Below are 21,149 nucleotides of genomic sequence, written 5' to 3'. Positions count from 1 at the left end.
TAAAATCAGGGGCATTTCTTTTTTAAAAACATTTATTTACTTTATTATGTATTTAAGTACACTGTAGCTGTCTCCAGACACTACAGAAGAGGACGTTAGATCTCGCTACGGATGGTTGTGAGTCACCATGTGGTGGCTGGGATTTGAACTCAGGACCTTCAGAAGCATAGTCTGTGCTCTTGAAAAAATAGAAAATACAGCCTAACTCCAGCCTAAGGAGCCCCAAACACTTCACATTCTAGAGCTGCTCTTTGTGCTCTTTGTTAGAAACTAGGTAAAAGGTCACCGTCCAGAGTCTGCCCTTTAAGAGCTAGGCAGAAAGGCCTTGAATAGGTGATCCTGGCCCCACAAGGTAACTGGAAATGAGCTAAGCTTATCTTGCTTCTGTAAACTGCTTACGCCATTACTGCTATGCAGGAGTTCGTGCAGCTATAGACTCCAAGAAAATAGGAAACTAATTGGTCCACTGAGCGCGGGCTCCGATAATTTAAACTGATTGGCCTAAAAACTATGGAGTGGCACAAATCGATTGGTTCGCATTTCGCGGGCTCTCCATGCTAAGAAATGATTGGTTTGTGATTCGAGGGCTTTGTCATAAACTTATACAAGCTGTCGCAATTCGGCACTCAAGGTCCACAGTCCTCTACCCCTGTGCGGTGTACGGCTGTGGAACCCAGAATTCTGGAATAAAGAAATCCTCATGTTATTGCATCGAGACCGTTTCTTGCGAGTGATTTGGGTGTCGCCTTCTGAGATGTAGGGTGCTGGGGTGCCCTCAGTTTTTGGGGGTCTTACACTCTTAACAGCTGAGCCATCTCTCCAGCCCGAATTCTGCCTTTATTTTTCAAGTCTTTTTTTTTTTTTTTATTGTTTGCTTTTGTTTTGAGAATGAAAATGTAGGTGGGAGTAGGACAGAGTTTCACTGTAGCCCAGGCTAGCCTGAAATCCATAATCCTCTCTCCTCAGCCTCTTGAATTCTGGGAGTATAGTCAAGCCCTACCAACTCCATTTTTCCAAGTCATTTTTAACAATAAATATTGTATCCTCCAGTTCTTTACCTAGGAGAGAGCCCCAGTGCAGATACATGTAGATTTGATTACAGCCAGAAGCCAGCATCACTTCCTAGAAAGCCAGGGAACCAGCTGCCGCTGGCCTCGCCCACCAGGTGTGTGAAGTGTTTAATCTCTGTTCACCGAGCAAGGCTGATGGCCAGACAGATGGACAGTCCTGATAGCTGGGTATGGGTAAGGACATCGTCTGACTCATCTATGAAATTATGAAGAAAGGAAGAGCACAAACTGGTTTTGTGCTTCTGTGCTTGAGGGACAACAGGTACATTCTGCACTCAATGTGGCCACGTTTTAGCTCTGAGGCTCAGGCCCAACCTGGACTTAGACTCCACCCTCCATGGCTTCCTCCCTCAGACTTGACTTTTGTACTCATGGGGAAGGGGAACTCCCAAACTTGATTCTGGCTTCACTGGGCCTCTTGCCTGCAAAGTGAGGACAGCACAATTTCAGAGTGTTCCTAACGATGTGAGCCAATCACTCATATTCATCACTCTCTCAGGCTGGACAGATGGCTCAGTGGTTAAGAGCACTGGCTGCTCTTTCAGAGGACCCAGGTTCAATTCCCAGCATCCACAGGACAGCTCACAATTGTCTGTATGTCCAGCTCTCTGGGTTCTGACACCCTAACACAGATATACATGCAGGCAAAACACCAATGCACATAAAATTAAATAGGCCATTAAAAAACACCTCTCTTTCTTTAGGAAAAAAAAAAACTTAGTTATGTCTTGTATTATGTATGTGATTGCCTGCATACATGTATGCTCACTGTGCCTGCTGCATGCAGAGGCCAGAAGAGGAGGTTGGATGCCCTGGTACTAGACAGTTGTGAGCTGCTGTGTGGTGGGTGCAGGCAACTGAACCCTGGAAGAGAAGGTACCGCAACCACTGGGAATCACTCCAGCATCCTGCCCTGTGGACACAAGTTGCTCTTCTTTGTCTTCTTTCACTCTCTGTAAAATTATACAGATAAAAAAAAATCTAAGCAGGGCAGGGGTGTACTCATCTAACATGTGGGATGCAGAGGCAGGAGGACGTCTGTGAGTTCAAGACCAGCCTGGTCTACAGAGTGAGTTCCAGGACAGCCAGAGCTATTACAGAGAAACCCTGTCTCAAATTAAACAAACAAACAAAAACATAGTCAAGGTTAGTGATACACACCTGTCATCTCAGCACTCAGAGGTTGGAAGCAGGGGGATGTTAAGTATATATGTATTTAGATTTAAATGTAGCTTCTCACATGTTACAATTGTTCTATTTCTTTTTACTTTTTTTTAATATAAAAGTTACATTTTGTTTACTTTGTGTAAGTGGGTATGAACTACCCTGGTACATGTGTGGATGTCAGAGGTATTAGGAGTTGGTTCTCTCCTTCCACCATGGGGACCCCGGGAATTGAACCCGGTTCCTCAGGCTTGTGGCAAGCACCTCCAGCCAATCTCTCTGACCCTATTGTTTTAATCCATTACTACGTATTGTTGACTTTTTACTGTGCCCGATTTATAAATCAAACTTTCTCCCAAGTCTGTTAGAGTAATAAAATAGAGGTGTACAGGGTTTTGTGCTGTGTGTGGCTTCAGGCATCCCCTGGGGGTCTTGGAGTAGGTCCCCTGCAGACAAAGGGTGAATGTAAGGGGCAGTTACTATATTTATTGGCTCCTCTTCCTTGGAACAGTCTAAACCACTGGTTCTCACCCTTCTTAACGCAGTGGCCCTTTAATCCAGTTCCTCATGTTGTGGTGACCCCAACCATAAATTTATTTTTGTTGCTGCTTCATAATTGGAATTTTGCTCTTATGAATCATAATGCAAATATCTGTGCTTTCCCGTAGTTTTAGGTGACCCCCTTTTTAAAAAGACATTCAACCACTCCCCAAAGGGGTCGAAAGCCACAGACTGAGAACCGCTGCTCCGAATCAACCTGTTATTGGTCATCTAGCTGCACCTCCAATATACCAGGTCAGCTCTCCTTCCCTGACAGACCCCTGCGAAGGAACCAAAGTCATAGTGTTAGACCGTGGAGGGGGCGGGGCGGCCGTCCTCTGCTCATCTACAGGCATTCCCAGGGTCACGTGACTTAGCGCATGGAGGTGTCCCACACCCCACCATCACCTTTCTTCCTTTACATTTGGGGTCCGGTGGACCTGCCACCCTCCCCACACCCCAACATCTGCTTCTCACATAGACCCTTTGGCCACTTCAAATCCCAGCCCAACAAACGATGTGGGCAGACAAATAAGCTGTGCCTGGGACAGCAGAGACGGCGGCGGCAACTTGGGAGCTTCTTGTAGCCAGGGTCTCCCCCGAGACCCTGGGAGCTTGCTTCTGAGGGAAGAGGAGTAAACACCTTCCCGCTGTGCATAGCCGGAGGAGCGGCCCTTCCCCACAGGAAGTGGGGAAGCATCTTCCTGAGGACCTTCAGCCACATTTGCATAAAGAAATTATGTCCTATTACCAGATGTGCCTCCCCTGCTTCCTGACAGGACTTCCGTTGCTGTCACACCTTTTCCTGAGTAATCAAGTAATTTCTTTCCAAATACATTCCATCCTTGGAAACACTCACCCGGATGGGTTCCTCACAGCACTCAAAAGAGCAACTTGTCTCCCCGGGGAACCACTGCGTGGGCATTAGTTAAGAACAGGTGTGTGGGGGGAAAAGGAACAACCTAGTCTTTAAAAAAATGTTTTATTACTTTTTTATGTGTTTTTGTTTGTTTGTTTTGTTGTTGTTGTTTGTTGGTTTTGAGACAGAGTTTCTCTGTGTAGCCCTGGCTATCCTGGAACTCACTCTGTTGACCAGGCTGGCCTCGAACTCAGAAATCTGCCTGCCTCCCAAGTGCTGGGATTAAAGGCGTGCACCACCACTGCCGGCCTGTTTTATCACTTTTAATAAAAACAGATTTACTATGTTTTGAGTCAGGGTCTCACTATGTAAAAGCTCAGGGCTCTGTCCTGTCACCCCTCCTTCCTCAACCCATGTCGATTACAGGTGTGTGCCACCATGCTGGGCGTGTGCCACCATGCTGGGCGAGCAAACCTAACTTTTTTAAGGCTTATTTTTGCTTTGGGCTCCTGGCTCAAACCCTGTACTCTCCAGGCCCTCTTGGCCCTCGGTGTCTCCTTGTCTCCAAGTCTTACCTAATCTCCTGGGGACAACAGTTTCCTGCTGGGGTTTTCATAGAATCAGAGAGGCCCTGCCAAGCCCCTCTGTGTGTTATCTAAGACCAGACTGCAGCCTCAGAGGCTCGGAGGACCACTCCAACCGTTTCATGCAGAAGTCTAAATTCTCTTCCCTTTTCACACAGCAGGGCTCCATAAAGCCACCTTCTGGGGTGCCTGCAGAGGATGGGGGTGGGGTGGGGAGGTGGGGGGGTAGGGGGTGTGTTGAGGGGAGGGCGGGGCAGTGTGCTGGCTGCTCCTCCAGAGGCGGCTTATCAGCACAATGGCTGTGGCCTTGTGACTAGGCAAGGCACTGGGGATCCTCTTGGCTAGCAATACTTCATCTCTTCCTGAAGCAGGAAAGAGCTCTGGTTCCCAGGAAGGGATCTTGGGAACAGTGTGAGGTCCCCACAGGTGCCCATTTGGCATGTGGTATCTTGTCTGTCTTCCCCTTTCTGTCGTGGCTTTTCCTTCTTCTAAGGTTCCATGGAGGTTTGAGGCACAGGTAGCTCAGTGGACAAAGTTATTTGTCTAGCATGCACAAGGCCCTGGGTTCCATCTTTAGTAGTGCATAAACTGAGAGTGGATTCCTAGACCTATGATCCCAGCACACTGAGGATAAGGCAGAAGGATCATAAATTCAAGGTTATTTCTAGCTAGAAGCTAACCTGGGCTAAATGAGTCCCTGTCTCTAAAAACAAGCGTTCCCCTGGAATTTCCCAGAGCCCTTCATCTTTAGTTCTATTTTAACTTACCACACAGAAGTTATAAGCCCATGTCTGTCTTTCCTATGGGTTTCTGGGTAATGAGTGAATCTGTCTGGGCCACCATGAAGCCCCCAGTACTTAGCACAGGTTGGACCCTCGTTTCTGAGGAATGTCAGCTGTTGGGAAGACCGAGCAAGCCTGGCCAGGCCTGTGAAGAGCTTCAGGGACTGGCCTTTAGTTCTAGAGGACAAGCAGCACAAGACAGAGCCAGCCATGGGGTGCTGTGAACCTACAGAGCAGGGCTGGGTCCAGTATAGGGCCAAAGTAGCCAAGGTTAGGAAGCCTAGCTCAGTGACGGGGCTGTAGGTTGACAAGCCAAGTGGGACCCTCATTCTAGAAGGAACTCCGAGCTCACAGCCAGTAGGTCCAGCCCCTCCTCCAGCTGCAGGTCAATACAGGGGGCACAGCCATGACATCTGGTTGCTCTTATGGACGGAAGCCATGTGTGCTGGGTCAAGGTGAATGGTAGGAATGAAGGCTGCAGAAGAAGCCATGGTGTCTGCCTGTCTGTCATTTATACTGGCCTTGAGGCTGGAGTGGGATGAGCTTAAAGACACATGGTCAGGCCAGACTCCATCAGAATCTAAACCATAGACACCCCCTTCCACCCCATCCCATCATTCATTCATTCAAGATTCTTGTTCCATCAGTGCATAGAAGAGTGCAACTCATAGCTAGGTCTTTGAATGCAACAACCGTTTAGCTGTTCTGTAAGTGACAAGAATCTGTAGAAAGCCTGAGGCTGAGGGATTGAGTTTCACCTGACCCACATGTCAGCTAATGAAGATGCAGGGTACTAGGTATCACACCTCCTCCCCTTCAACACCCCCTCCCATGCTTCAGGCTTCAAATACTGGCAGCTCTCCTTTCCTACATGGGCAGCTATGGGTTGGCAATGTAGGTATTATTATCCACCTGGCAATCGTAACCATCCCCCCAACCCCTGCCAGCCCGTCACCCTCCCTCCATCTGTGCAAAGCAATTTCTGTGTTAGTCAAAGAACAGAATTAGGAAGGTAAATTTGCAGAATTCAAATATACGGGGTCCCTTTCCAAGTCAAACAGAAAACTGATGGATTAGCCCGGAGCTCAGATTGGCTTTCATTGTGGGACAGGCTCATTCGCTCACTCAGCAAATGTTCTGAGATCCAGCTGGTGAGCAGAAAGCAACACCAGCTGCCCAGTCCATTTCCGACCTTCTCCAGAGGAGCAAGGAGACAGGGAAGAGGGGTGGGAACATAACATTTCTTGAGCTATCATTAAGGAAGCCAGGTATCACCACCTGCTGAAGAAGCAGGAGGCCTTAGCAGGCAGTAGGGAGTTAACCCCAGCTGAGCCAAATGCTGAGAGTCTGGGACTGCCTCATTTCCAGGTCATATGGAGACGCTTTTACATCTTTCAAATTCATCATCTACTGGGTTGGGTAAACTTAAAGTAAGTTTATCTTTATGGGGTCATCTCAGAAGAAGGAACCTCAGCTGAGAAAATGCTCTAAGGATGGCCTGTAGAGCATTGTCCTGATGTCAGAGACTCCTGCCCCTTGTGTGAGGTGCCATCCCCTGAGTCAGATAGTCCTGGGCTATATAAGAAAACAGACAGAGCAAGCCAGGAAACAGCATATCCCCCATGACCTGTGTGTCAATTCCTGCCTCTTATCCTGATTTCTTTCGGTGACAGAGTGTGATCTGAGATTTATTTGCAAGCTGAAATAAACTTTTTCCTCCCGTGGTGTGTTGGTCATGATGTCTATCATAGCAATAGAAACCTACCCAGGGGGGCTGGTGAGATGGCTCAGCAGTTAGGTGACTGTTCTTCCAGAGGTCCTGAGTTCAATTCCCAGCATCCACATGGTGGCTCACAACCATTTGTAATGGGATCCGATGTCCTCTTCTGGCGTGTCTGAAGACAGAGGCAGTATACTCACATATATAAAATAAATAAATCCTTACAAAGAAAGAGAGAAAAGAAGAAAGAAAGAAAGAAAGAAAGAAAGAAAGAAAGAAAGAAAGAAAGAAAGAAAGAAAGAAAGGAAAGATACCTACCCAGGATGGCCACCATGTCTGGGAGTCAGTTTTCCCATGTCCCAGCCTCAGTTTCAATGTTGGAGGTTGAGTTTAAAGGTGCTAGGGCAGCCGGGCAGTGGTGGTGCGTGCCAGTAATCCCAGCACTTGGGAGGCAGAGGCAGGCAGATTTCTGAGTTCGAGGCCAGCCTGGTCTACAGAGTGAGTTCCAGGACAGCCAGGGCTACACAGAGAAACCCTGTCTTGAAAAAAACAAAACGAAACAAAAACAAACAAACAAAAGAGAGGTGCTAGGGCTGCCTCGTAAGCCCAGTCAAGCCTGCAGGCCTCCCTTCCATGCCATTATCATTATTTCTGAACGGGCACCTGCACGTGTGTTCACCCAGCCAGGAGTTTATTTGATCTCTGTAACTAAAACCATTACAGTGGCTAAACAAATAAGGTTCCACCTTTTGCCCAAACAGAATTTTAGTATTGGGTTGTTTCACCAATTGCATCAATTATACCCAGCTACATCAGGATTACTGTCTCAGGGACCCTCCTCCAGAGGCTTGATCGCTGTCACAGTGTAGCTGCTACAGTGTCAGCCAGAAGACAAGACCTATGGTATCTTTCCTCAGGAAATCAGGAGCCTCCTGGTTAGATCTCATTGGCTAAAACTGGATCGCATGGCCAGGATATTTATAATAGATCCATTCACATGCAACACCCTTCCAACCCTTGGCTGACCCACTGTAGGCCAAGTCGCTCTCTCTTCAAGAAAGAATGAAGGAATAGATACCGGGTAAGTGATCAATGAGGTTGACCAGATGGTCAAAGGAGCTCAGAGGCAAATATTTACTTCTTCTAAAGATGGTTGTTACTATGTTACAGGTGGTGGTGGTGGTGGTGGTGGTGGTGGTGGTGGTGGTGGTGGGGAAGGGGGAGAACTTCATCCTCCACACCTTCTTTTGACCCTATAAGTGGGGAAGAGGCAAGAGAGAGAGGAAGTCGGCAAGCTTGGACATCAAGGTGATTTCCAGCTTGGACTGGTTTCTAGAAGTGTAGAGAATGTCATTGCGGGGTTCTAATCCCATAAGCACTGAGGCAGCTGATGCTACACAGTATCCCAAGGCCAGATGGGTTCTTGAGCCCCCTCTCTCCAGCAGCTGAGGCTGGAGGCCTCCTGTCATTGCTGTCACTGTAGGTCCAGGAGAAGGGCTGGGAGCAGGCAAGCCTCTCATGTTGCATTGGAACTAGATGCTGATGTACAGGAGTGTTGAGGGGCCCTGTGGACTCTCCTCTGTGGATGGGAAGGTGGATGGGCTTCCTACTTAGGCTCCAAGCCACACACACACACACACACATACACACACACACACACATATATATACACACACACATACACACAAACACACGCAAACACACACACACATACACACACATACACACACACACACATACATACACACACACTTGTGTGGTGAACTAGGACCCTCCTCTAACTGTGGGGAAGCTCTGTGAGGATGGAGCCCCAGTGTTCCCATTCTACTTAATCCCTTTGCCTATAACATTGATGTAGTTTGGTATACTGGATATATATATATATATATATATATATATAGAGAGAGAGAGAGAGAGAGAGAGAGAGATAGATAGACTAGAGATTGAACATAGGTCCTGGAATCTTCTATAAAGTGCTCACTATGGCACTAAATCCTCAATCCTTCTTTTCTACTTCATTTTGAGATAGTGTCTCCCCAAGTAGCCCAGGCTGGCCATAATTTTCTGTCTAGCCCACGCTGGCCTTGAACTTGTGATCTTACTGTCTAAGGTTCTTGGGTAGCTGGATGATAGAGCTTCACTCCCAGGTCCAGCTCCAGGATGTGACTTTATACATCTATATTTTTATTGTTTCAAATCCTCAGTGTTCCCCTAGCCTGCCCAACAGGGCCACTTGCGTAACAGAGTTTAGAAGTCACTGCTGTTGGCTGGCAATTGGCTGACTGGCTGAATGGGCTCATTGTGAGCTGTTTGGTATGGCAAGATGCCTGCTGCATTTGTGTAATAGGTGTACAATCTGAACTCCTGGGAACACCTGTCAATAAGGGGCAGATAATAGTTATTGCCTCATTGTGCTAGATACGATGGCTTACCCCTGTAATCCCAGCACCCAGGAGGCTGAGACAGAAGGATTGCTCTGAACTCAAGGCCAGCCTGAGCTACATAGTGAGTTCCTGCCTAATCTGTGCTACTCAGTGATATTCGTTTTCAAAAACAAACGAAAGAGGCAGCCAAAGATGGTGCTGCAGTGAGGCTTGTAATCCCAGCGCTTGGGAGGTCAAATCAGAGGATCAGGAATCCAAGGTCAATCTGGATTATCTGAGCTCTTGCCGCCAGACTCAAAAATCACTCCTTCCTGCCCTTCCAGCCTCCAAACAACGAAATCCCAACTACTAGTGAGATGGAGGATGAAACGTCCTTGTGGGTCAGGTCCCAACGGCGGCAGGGTTTGTAAGTGGTCTTATCATGCCTGGCTTGAATCAAATACTTGCCAACAGAATTTTATAGCCTATGAAATGTGTCTCATAACTGTTTAATGTGAAACTTGAATTATATAATCTATATGTTTCACAGTATTTTAGCCAAAAAAGAAAAAGAGGGATCTTATTGTTGTAGACCAGACTGGCCTAGAATTCACTATGTAGACCAGGCTGGCCTAGAATTCACTATGTAGACCAGGCTGGCCTGGAACTCACAGAGCTCCACCTGCTTCTGCCTCCTGAGAGAGGAGACTAAAGGTGTGTGCCACCACATCCAGCCACTGAGATTTTTCTTCATCTTGTTTATAAGAATAAAACCTGTCCTTAGATCCTGGCTATACAAAAATTGGCAACAGGCTGTTTCCTAAAGGTGATTTTTATACTTATCAATGCCCGTATCTTGGCCCGTATCTTGTCTAATTCACCAAATCTGGTGGGGTATCTCACTTGCTACAGGTCTGACACAATGTTTGTAGTGGGGGGGGGGAGGGCAGGGCTTGAGAGGCAGATTCCTGGTGAGGGGGGTGAGGGGCAACAGTGTAGCAGGATTCGGCACACCTGTGGTGGTGAAACTCTCTGAGCTCACGGCTGTAGAAGTCGGCGTGTGCAGCTCTGCGCTTGTGTTCATTTCCCATCAAGGTTAATTATTGCAGCAGGTGTGCGATAAGGCAGGGCGCTGCCTGCAGCCCCGGGGCGGTTTATCTGCAGTTTTACAGCCCCCAGGCTCGGACACGAAGCTGATAAGAAGCTGGATGACGGCTGTCCTGACTGTACTTAAAAACTCGGCCGAGATCTAAGAGCAAGAAGTGGGCAAATACTGATATCGGAGTGTCACCGAAGAGCGACGGGGACCGAGGTGGGCTGGAGCCGGTCCAGCTGCCTCCAGCCGTCCATGTGCCTGAGCAATTCATTCCCCAAAATGGTCAGCCCACGGCTGGCTTCCGAGCTGGGAATGGACAGCCCACGGCTGGCTTCCAAACTTGAGTTGTTTCAAAGTAGGTGATCAGTATTAGTCCATCTCCCATGTAGGAAATAACTTCAAAGATACTAGTTGGCCTGTTTTCCTCTTGGTCCGGGTTAAGTCTCATGTATGGGTCAACTCAGGTGGCTTCAGCTCCAATCTGATGTCAAATGAGTCCTATTTTGACTCCCCCTCCTCCAACCATTTAGGGTTTGTTTTTTTGTTTGTTTTGTTTCAAAAATTGTTATTTGCTTTTTTATTTTTAGAGACGCGGTCTCATTGTATATGCCAACTTGGCCTTGAACGCAGAATCCTTCTGCCTCAGTCTCTGCATGCTAGAGTTATAGGTTTGGGCCACCAAGCCTGTTTTTTCCTGAGCATTTATAAATATAAGAATCATCTTTAAGAAACACCCTGCTGCCAATTTTTGTATAACCAGGATATAAGGACGGGTTTTATTCTTATAAACAAGATGGAGGAAAACCTCAATGGCTGGATGTGGTCGCACACACCTTTAGTCCCAGCACTCAGAGGGGCAGAAGCAGGTGGAGCTCTGTGAGTTCCAGGCCAGCCTGGTCTACATAATGAGATTTTTTTTTTTTGACTAAAATACCTTGAAACAGACAAATTATAGAATTCAAGTTTCAGCATTAAACAGTTATGATTCTGTTGGCAAGTGATTGATTCAAACCAGGCATGATAAGACCACTTACAAACCCTGCCGTTGGGAAGCAGAGGCAGGAGAATTCCAAGCTCAAGGCTTGCTTCAGCTAGATAGCGAGACCCTGTCTCAACACAAAATGATAGTTGAAGGGCTGGCTCAGTGGCAGCACCTGCCTAGCATAGGTACATCCTCGGCACTGCAATCAGTAAGTAAATGAATAAACAAATGTTAACTGAGCACATATAATAAGTATCTTAGCATCTCAATAAAAACAAATTTGCACTATCATTTTTACTGGCTGTATAGTAGTCCACCATAAGGATACATTCACTACATTCACACAGTTTCCAATCCACGAGAATCTGGGCTGTTTATGGTAATAAGTGAGAGAGAGAGAGAGACAGATAGACAGACAGACAGATAACACTCTAAGGATTGACCCCAGGGCCTCACACAAGTTAGGCAAAAATTCTATCCCTTATCTACCCACTTAGCCCAAGAAAGAATTCCTTTAAGAAAAATAAACCACTTTAAAGAACTCCCAGACAAATGATTTCATTGTGCCTTGGAGTGCTGTGGGCACAGGACATAGCTTCCCACAGTGGACATCATGTCAATTTAAATTTTTTCCATGGACAAAGTTATCTGTAAAAGCCAACACTCTCTCCCCATTCCTCCATGCTGTCTCAGAACCTTCGCTCTGTTTTCTCTCATTCTAAGAGTCAACACAGTACACATGTTCTTTTTAGTTTATTTATTTTAGCAGTCTTTTAAGAATTCTCAAAAGAAAAACATTCTTAACTCTCTGGCTATACCAAAACAAAACAGCAAAACTCAAGCTGGCTCCTGGGTGAACTTGGCCCAGGGATTTGTATTTTTCTTTCTTTCTTTCTTTCTTTCTTTCTTTCTTTCTTTCTTTCTTTCTTTCTTTCTTTCTTTCTTTCTTTCTTTCTTTCTTTCCTCCCTTCCTTCCTTCCTTCCTTCCTTCCTTCTTTCTTTCTTCATTTCTTTCTTTTGGTGAGAGAGGAGAGAGGGATGGAGAGATGAAGGGAGAGACAGAGACAGACATAGACAGACAGACAGAGAACACCAGTGCAGGTGTCCCTGGAGGCCAGACCAGAAGAGATGGAGTTACATGAAGCTGTAAGCCGTCTGTTGCGTGTTTGGAACCAAATCCAGGTCTCCCACAAGGGCAGTGCACACACTTTAACCACTGAGCTGTGAGCTACTGGAGTCCTGATGTCCCTCTTGAGAATCTTCTGGAATTTTCAGAGACTGAGCTACTGAGTCCATTGACAACATTGCTAACCATTACTGATTAATATTGACTCTTGTGGTCATAAAAAGAGAAATAGGTGAGAGGGTATGTTTACGGTGATGTGGGGGAATGTGGCCCATGCCGAGGCATCCCTTCCCCCTGAGGGACCAGGCACACGACGGTATAACATAGAATAGAGTTTATTTAGAGCATGGGAGGGGTAGTTAAGAGGGCAGTTGAGGCAGAGGAAGGAAGAGAGGAGAGAGTAGAGAAGCAGACGACCACGACCACGTGGAGAGGTGGGGAAGGAGGGGGAGAGAGAAGAGCCCAAGAGGGAACAAGAGGAAAAGAGGGAGAGAAGAGGCCAAGCATCCCCCTTTTATAGTGGGCCAGACCTACCTGACTGTTGCCAGGTAACGCTGGGGCGGGGCATACCTGGCTGTTGCCAGGTAACTCCAGGGGTGGAGCTTAGAATCCTAACACTAACCAGTGTCTTCTGGCTCAGGGTTCAGCCTCTGGAACTCTGAGTGGTGGTGTCAGTGTCACCTTGATGCTAACTCGGCAGACAGGAAGCTAAATCCCTGAGCATTCTCAAGGCAAGGGGCTGTGCCTGAGCATTCCTGGCAGAATCGCCATCTTGCAATCTGTGAAGAAGCTGTGACTCTGACCCCTCCCCCTCCTCCTGTGTGACGGTGCACTGTGCCTCTGGTTCTAAAGCAAGCTGCCCCGTGACTTCCCCCACCCCTCATCCTGCTATACTGCTTCTACTGTGACAGAGAGAGCCAGTGGGACCAACATGGCCCTGTGGCAGAAGAAGAAAGGCCTGGGAAGCAGGTGGAGGAATTAACCCTGAGACTTCCAGTAACTGGAACACAGGACTTGGTGGGAAGTCAGCTCTTCCATCTCCTCACTCCCTCCTCACTGCCCCTGATGTCAGGGGTCTGTCTCCTTCCCACACTGCACTTAGCGTGAGGTTCCCATAGGCAGGGATAACACTCTCTTCGTTCCCACAGCTTCTAGCATACGTTGGTCCAGGCTGGTCCTCTCACCTCAAACAAGATGGTCCCAGCCACAGAAAGGTCCCCTGAGAAATGCTTCCACAAAGAGCCCATTGAGTCCACTCCCACCTTAGCTATCTATATAAGTAGCTGTCTTAGTTAGGGTTTTACTGCTGTGAACAGACACCGAGACCAAGGCAACTCTTATAAGGACAACATTTGACTGGGGCTGGCTTACAGGTTCAGAGGTTCAGTCCATCATCATCAAGGCAGGAGCATGGCAGCATCCAGGTAGGCATGATGTGGGAGAAGCTGAGAGTTCTACATCTTCATCTGAAGGCTGCTAGCAGAAGACTTGTTTCTAGGCAGCTAGGATGAGGGTCTTAAAGCCCATACCCACAGGGACACACCTACTCCAACAAGGCCACACCCACTCCAACAAGGCCACACCTCCTAATAGTGTCTCTCCCTGGGCCAAGCATATACAAACCATCTAAGTGGCTTTTCTCATAGCTGTGACAAAAGCAACTTAAGAAAGAGTTTGCTTGGGTTCATGTTTGTGGAGAGTGCACAGCGCCAGGAGCATGAAATACCGGTCACACAGCATCCGCAGTCAGGAAGCAGAGGGAAATGAACGCTGGTGCTCAGATGACTTTTTCTTTTTTATTCAGTCAAAAACAGGAGCGCAGAGAATGATGCCGCCCTTGTGGACCTCCCACCCCAGCCAACGCAGTCTAGAAACGCCCCTCAACTGCATGCCTAGGGGGTGGTTTCCATGGCGATTCTACATTCCATCGAGGAGACCCCGGAGACCCAGCAGGAGGTGAGCAGTGTTTGCTGTCCATCCAGGGCAGTGTCCAGCGTTTCCTCTTCGGAGACTTTCCTTTGAATAACATCGTGAGACTTGAGGTTTCCGGATCACCTGACAGTGCTGCCGCTGCTGAGGGTGCACATCGGCCCTTCGCGTCTCTCTTTAAAAGTTTTAAAGAGACTGGTGTGTGTGTGTGTGTGAATGCGTCTGAGTTTTCCACAGGCCAGCCCCACTGGCTGAAGAATCCGAACGTGGCAGAGCGAAGGAATTGGTCTCCACAGAGTGCTGGGGCCTGGGGAGGACAGACGGTGTGTCTCATAGGCCAGTCTGGTGCCCTGTGGTCTCCATGGAAAGGAGTTAGTCTTTCTCAGCTTTGACAAAGGCCGGAGCCAGCGGCAGAGGTGGAAGTTCATACCATTTGTGCAGTGGAGGGGGTCCTGCCTTAGGACCCCATGTTCCTGACACCTCGGATCAGCTGTGAACGTACCCCGCTCTGCGTCCCAGCGGAATGTTTGACCAGAACGAACCAGGAACAGGAAATGGTCAGACTGGACACATCCTGTGCATGAGATGTGAAAGACACTGCATCCATGATCTCCTGGTTCCCACCCACCCTTCCCTGTCCACTCTTACTACGGGGAGTCTCCTGCATGCTTTCTGCGGCTCAGACTTCAGAATCCTGGCTGATGTGCCTTGCCTAACTGTGTGCTGGGACTGGACCTCCTTTGTCATTCTCCGATTCAGTTCAATATAGTCAATATATAATCAATATTTATTCAATATATATTCAACATATATTCAATATATATGTATATGTTCATGCATATGTGTATGTGTGTACATGTGTATGTGTATATGTTCATGTATATATGTGTACATGTGTATATGTGTATGTATATATGTTCATTATATATGTGTATATGTGTACATATGTATGTGTATATGTTCATGTATATATGTATATATGTTCATGTATATGTATGTATGTGTAATGCGTACATGTGTACATGTAGATATATGTACATGTGGATATGTGTTTATGTTCCCCCCCCCCCCAGATAAGATCAGTTCCCAGCCTGGCCTCGAACTCACAGTCCCCTACAGGCCCATCACCACACCAGGCTACTGTGGTTTTTGTTTTTTGGGGTTATTTTTGTAAGCACCTCAGAGTCATGAGTGCTTTACGTGTGCCAGCAAGCAGGTGTGCACAGTTGTATGGAGATCAAAGAGTCATCTTGGGTGTCAATTCCTGCCTCCCACCTTGTTTGAGACAAGGTCTCTTTATTGTTTTCCCACATCATAAGCCAGGCTAGCTGGCCCCCAAGCTTCTGGAAATTCCCATCTTTGCCTTTGTCTCCCATAGGTGCATTGGAATTATAGACACTGCTGCCACAGGTCTTGGAATTTGAATTCATGTCAGAGTATGAGCCCTTTCCTCCCTGACCCATATCTGCAGGCCTAGTGTCTTTTGTTGTTGTTTGTTTGTTTGTTTGTTTGTTTTTCAAGACAGTGTTTCTATGTGTAGCCCTGGCTGTCCTGGAACTCACTCTGTAGACCAGGCTGGCCTCATACTCAGAGATCCGCCTGCCTCTAGCTCCTGAATGCTGGCATTAAAGGTATGCGCCGCCACCCCTTGGCTCCTGGTGTCTCTTTTGACATTGGACAGGAAGCTCTGTGCAACTAGGGTTCTGTAGTACATCCTAGGCTAACACATGGCTGAAAGGGTTGAGCCTCAGTGGGTGGATGTTTGCTAAATGAAATGAGATCTAGGCATCTGGAGGTCCAAACAGCAATTCACATGTTGTTTGTGAATGCTGGCCTTCCCAAGTGCATCATGGGTAACTCGGTTGGTTTGAAGGTGCAGACTCAGGATGAGCACTGACAGCTAAAGATGAGCAGCAGATTGCATTGGGGATATTGAAATACAAAAGCATCCCAAAGTGGGGCCATTTTGAATCTGCAGACCCTGGAGCAGTGGCCCTCAAATGTTTTGGTTGTTCTTGTTTTAAACCACATTTGTCTATTTGGCTTGTCTGTGCATATGTCTATATGAATGGGCCCATGCATATGAAGGAACACACGTGGAAGTCTGCGAACACTTAAAGGAATTGGTCCTCTCCGTATACCATGTGGGTCTTAGGACTCCAACTCAGGTCCTTGAGTTTGGCTGCAAACACCTTTCCCAGCTGAGCTATTTTTGCTGACCCAATCACATTCTTCTGGCTTCCACAGACAAGGCCAGAGACCTTCCATCTCATTTACAAGCCCCAGTTGCTGCCTCCTGACGGGCACAGGGGCATCCTACCATGTTGGTGAATTGCACATAGGAGCACACTGCAGCTGAGTTCTTGGTAAACCCTGGTAACAGATGATTTTCTTTCTGATGAATGGGTTGTAGTCATTTGCCTAATAGGTTCTTAGAAAGTGGAACTTAGTCACGGGAAGGACTGAAATCCACAGAGACATAGAGAACTGGCCAAAAGGAGCAGAGGAAGAGCTTATGGTCTTTGGAGACCTGCTTGTGGCTCTCAGAAGGGAGGCTACAGGCTGCAGAGGAAGCGTGGTGGGCTCCCTCCGACATGCAGCTGGGGCGTGCGTTCCAAGACTGGGGCTGGAATCTCCCATGGGGTGAATGAACAATGTCCCACTGGCAGACTTGAGGAAGTGAGCAGCTGCGCTGCCACAGGGAGATTGGGGAAGAACTGGAGTAGGGTGGAGAGTGGCCACCCAGATGAGCCAGGCTACCAAGAACTCTGCAGTTGAGTTCTTGGTGAACCCCCAAGGGGATTGGAAATCTCCCTGGAGAGAAAGGAGGCTCTCAGTAGTAAGAGCATGTCACAGCTACAGAAGCCCCTGAGGGACAAACCTAGCACTTGGCTGCATTAGGAGAGGCCATCAAGGGTTTTCCACAATCCTTGACTCCCTGGGGATATTATGTCCTCATTATCAAGACAAGGACAGAGAATTGGATCTGCATATGTTAAGCGTGTTCCTGTGAGAAACCCATGGAAATACGTTTGTAATAGAGTGAGTTTGGTTTTTCAAGGCAGGGTCTTGTTACAACATTGAAGGGTTGGCTTCAAACTCTGTCCTTCTGCCTCTACCTCACAAATTCTGGGATTATAAATATATGTCTGAGTCTACAGCATATTCTCTCCCCCCCCCCCCTCTCTCTCTCTCTCTCTCTCTCTCTCTCCATGCACACACGCAAAACAGCTGCTACTCCTGGCTCCTTTCCTCCAAGTCAGCCCCTCCCTGAGCCCCTCTGAACCGTCCCCAGCAGGTCCCAGTCACCCAGTTCCAGTCTTACCGTGTCACTACACTTTAAAGGTGGACACTGAGGGTACATAAACAATACCCAGGGTCATTAAGCCACCAAGCGGCAGAGCTGGAGGCCTGTGTCTCCAGCCCATCAACATTTCCCTCTGCCACCCATGGTCACTCTGGACATACCTCCCACATGGGACTATCCCTCCCACATCTGTGTGTGTGTGTGTTAGACACACGGGTGTACATGCATGTGAAGGGCCAGAGGTAGACATGGTATATCTTCCTCCATTACTCTCCATATTATTTATTTATTGATTTATTTATCATTTATTTTGAGCCACGGTTTCTTGCTGAACCTGGAGCCCACAGGTTCAGCTAGACAGGCTAGCCAGCAAACCCCAGGGCTTCCCCTGCTCCTCCTCCCGTCCCCCTTGTGTGAACGAGTGTCTGTTATGAAGATCAGTAACTGGTTGGGGCTTTAGGACGAATGGCAGGAGCTGTCAGCCACTGACATAGAAGGATCCTGTGGGAGCTGGTGGGACTGCTCTGGGATTTAAGAAGAGAGAGGACACTGGCCAGAGAGAGTGTATAACCAGTGTACAGCCTCATCTGCAGGGACTTAGGAACGAGCCAGGGGCTAGCTGTACAAGGGCTCGTTGCCAGGCCTGTCTATCTCCACTTTCAGGTCAAACTGCAAGGTGTAAAACAGATCAAGTAGGAGAGTCCCATGGCCAAGCATGGTGGCTCTCGCCTGTAATCCCAGCACTCTGGGAGGCAGAGGCAGGCAGATTTCTGAGTTCGAGGCCAGCCTGGTCTACAGAGCGAGTTCCAGGAGAGCCAGGGCTACACAGAGAAACCCTGTCTCAAAAAACCAAAACCAAAATAAATAAATAAATAAATAACCCAGAAAACAACCAAAGGAGGAAGGGGTCAAAGAAGGGCAATGGAGGGCCAGGCTAGGGCTTCAAAGGAAACAAAATAAGGGGCTGGTCGGGGCAATTTGTGGGGTCTTTGCTTAGCAAGCACAAAGCCTAAAACAAGGCATGAAGATATAAGCCTGGATTCTAGGCATTCGGAAGGCGAGGAGAGAGGATCAGGGGTTCAAGGACAGCCTGAGCAACAGGAAACCCCGTCTCAATACAAAACAACTGTGTGTTGGGTAGGGGTGGAGGACAAACAGGCATAGAAGAGGTGGTGTTGGTGATGAACCCGAGAGATTTTACTTGTGCAAAGGCAGGCACATGTGAATACTAGCATTAGGAAAGCAACGAGCCAAAAACAAACAAACAAACAAATGAAAGAAAAGAAAAATGTGGGGCAGTGGTGGCGCATGCCTTTAATCCCAGCACTGGAGAGGCAGAGACAGGCGGATTTCTGAGTTCGAGGCCAGCCTGGTCTAAAGAGTGAGTTCCAGGACAGCCAGGGCTACACAGAGAAACCCTGTCTCAAAAAAACAAAATAAAAAAATAAAAATAAAAGGAAAGTGATGAGCTAGCTCATTGGTCTAACCTCACCCATTTCTTCAGAACCTACCCGCCTCCTGCCAGAAGAACATTTTGGAATTACACTTAGAATTGTCTTCGTTGTCACAGTGCTGAGAGCATGTGACTGGCAAGTCCTCAGTCCTAAGCAGGGCATTGAGGTCACCTACTCTAAGGCCCCGGGAACAGTGCAGAAAACAGGGCAGAAGGAAGAGAAGACCCAGTGGATGGGGATAAGGGTTCTGGGACACTCTCTTCTGGATAGGACTGGGCTGTTACAGTCATCCCCACACAGCACCCGTGGGAACCTGCATATGACCTGCTGCCTGTCAAGGATCCATTCAAGATGACAGAGAGGACCAGGAGGCCCAACCCGTCCTGGGGCAGCAGTTGACAGTTAATGGTTGCTGGGGACCAGGAGCCAGTTTCTTCAGTGGTAGAAACCCCTGGTGAGGGCCTCACCCTGCTGTGAGTGATACCCCCCACAGGTGCAAACAGCCCTAATTAAACTCAGTGGGTAACATCTACCTAATGTTGGACTAGCTGGGGGGCATGGGTTCAGTGGTAGTGGAAGAAAGAAGAGACGGTAATGAATAGAAGAGTCAGAACATATTGCATGCATGTCATCAACATTAAATGATTAAGATACAGTGCATATATGTGTAAAATTGTCAAAGAATAAATGATGTTCTCACTTATTTAAAAAAAATAATAATAGCAGAATTGTGCCAGGCATAGTGGTACACACCTGCAATCCCATCAGTCAGGAGACAGAGGCAGCTGGAACTCTGAGGCCAGCCTGGTCTACAAAGCAAGTTCCAGGACAGCCAGGGTACTACGGAGAAATCCTGTCTCAAAACAAGAAAAGAAAAGAAGAGAAAAGAAAAGAAAAGAAAGAAAAATAGTTTGCCCATGCACTCAACAGCAGACATTCATTGAGCAACTATTATAGGCCAGACCTGAACCTGACACAGGGCCCTTGCTTGTGTGTAGCCTGTCACTGTTAGCTGATAAAATGCCGAGGTGCATATGTGCCATGGAGAATGTACTATGGGCAAAGTCTAAAGATATTTACTATCTGTCTCTCTACAACAAAGCCTACACTGGCAGGTTTGCCCATCCCCAGGGCCGTGTGCAGTCATGCACAGCTACAAAACATTATGAGATCTGGTCGCATTTTGCTGATAACTTGCCTGTGCGAATGTTATAAACATCAAGGTCATGTCCCAACTTCCAAAGGCTCAACACACCCTTTCCAGGGTCTTCCCTGGTGGTTCCTCTCCCAGCACTCAGCTCAGGTCCTCTGTTTCAAATTTCTAGATCTATACAGGATTCTCTTGTGTGGAACCCAAAAGACATTACAGGCTGTTGGCCTTGTCCCGTTGCAACCCAACAGACCTGGCTCCCCAGAGCAGGGCCATCAGCAGGGCGTTTCCACACAAAGGGACATTAGCTCCATGTTGACAGAGCCACTTCTAGTCCTGGCTACAATCCCTGGTGACCTGATCCCAGGGAAATCAATGCACCATTCCCAATGACTTCCCTGTTCTCAGATAATGAAGGTAGTTCTTCCACAGGGTCCCTGGGTAGTCTCACCAGTGAGACAAACCAGTTCAGAACTCTCTATATTCAGGTGGTAATGATGGTACAGATACAAATTATTACTAGAGTTTTGGTAGCTGTGGCTTTTTGAATCTGGGCCTCCTGATGTAACACAGGCCAACTTGAATTTATAAACTCCCTTCTCTGCACCTGAGGGCTGGGATTACAGGTGTGTATCACACATCTGGATCGAAGGTTTTTGTTGTTCTTTTTTTTTTCAAAGATTAATTTATTATATTTATATGAGTACACTGTAGCCTTTAGACATACAAGAAGAAGGCATCAGATCCTATTACATACAGATGGTTGGGAGCCACCATGTGGTTGCTGGGAATTGAACTCAGGACCTTTGGAAGAGCAGTCAGTGTTCTTAACCGCTGAGCCATCTCTCCAGCCCTGTTGTTCTTTTTTTAACCACTGCATTTGCATGAAGCTAACTGAATACTCAGTGACTTATGGTTTGAGAAAGTCCCCATCTCTGGGGAAGAAGACAGGTCTCAGCGACGACTAGTCATCTCTGAGGAGAGACCTGGTGCAGCAGAGCAGGGGACTGGAAAGCCACCCAC

This window comes from Apodemus sylvaticus, chromosome 22, assembly GCF_947179515.1.
Source record: "Apodemus sylvaticus chromosome 22, mApoSyl1.1, whole genome shotgun sequence".
Classification (NCBI taxonomy): Eukaryota; Metazoa; Chordata; class Mammalia; order Rodentia; family Muridae; genus Apodemus; species Apodemus sylvaticus.
The sequence above is the reverse complement of the archived record's forward strand: the minus strand, read 5'-3'. Positions refer to the sequence as shown.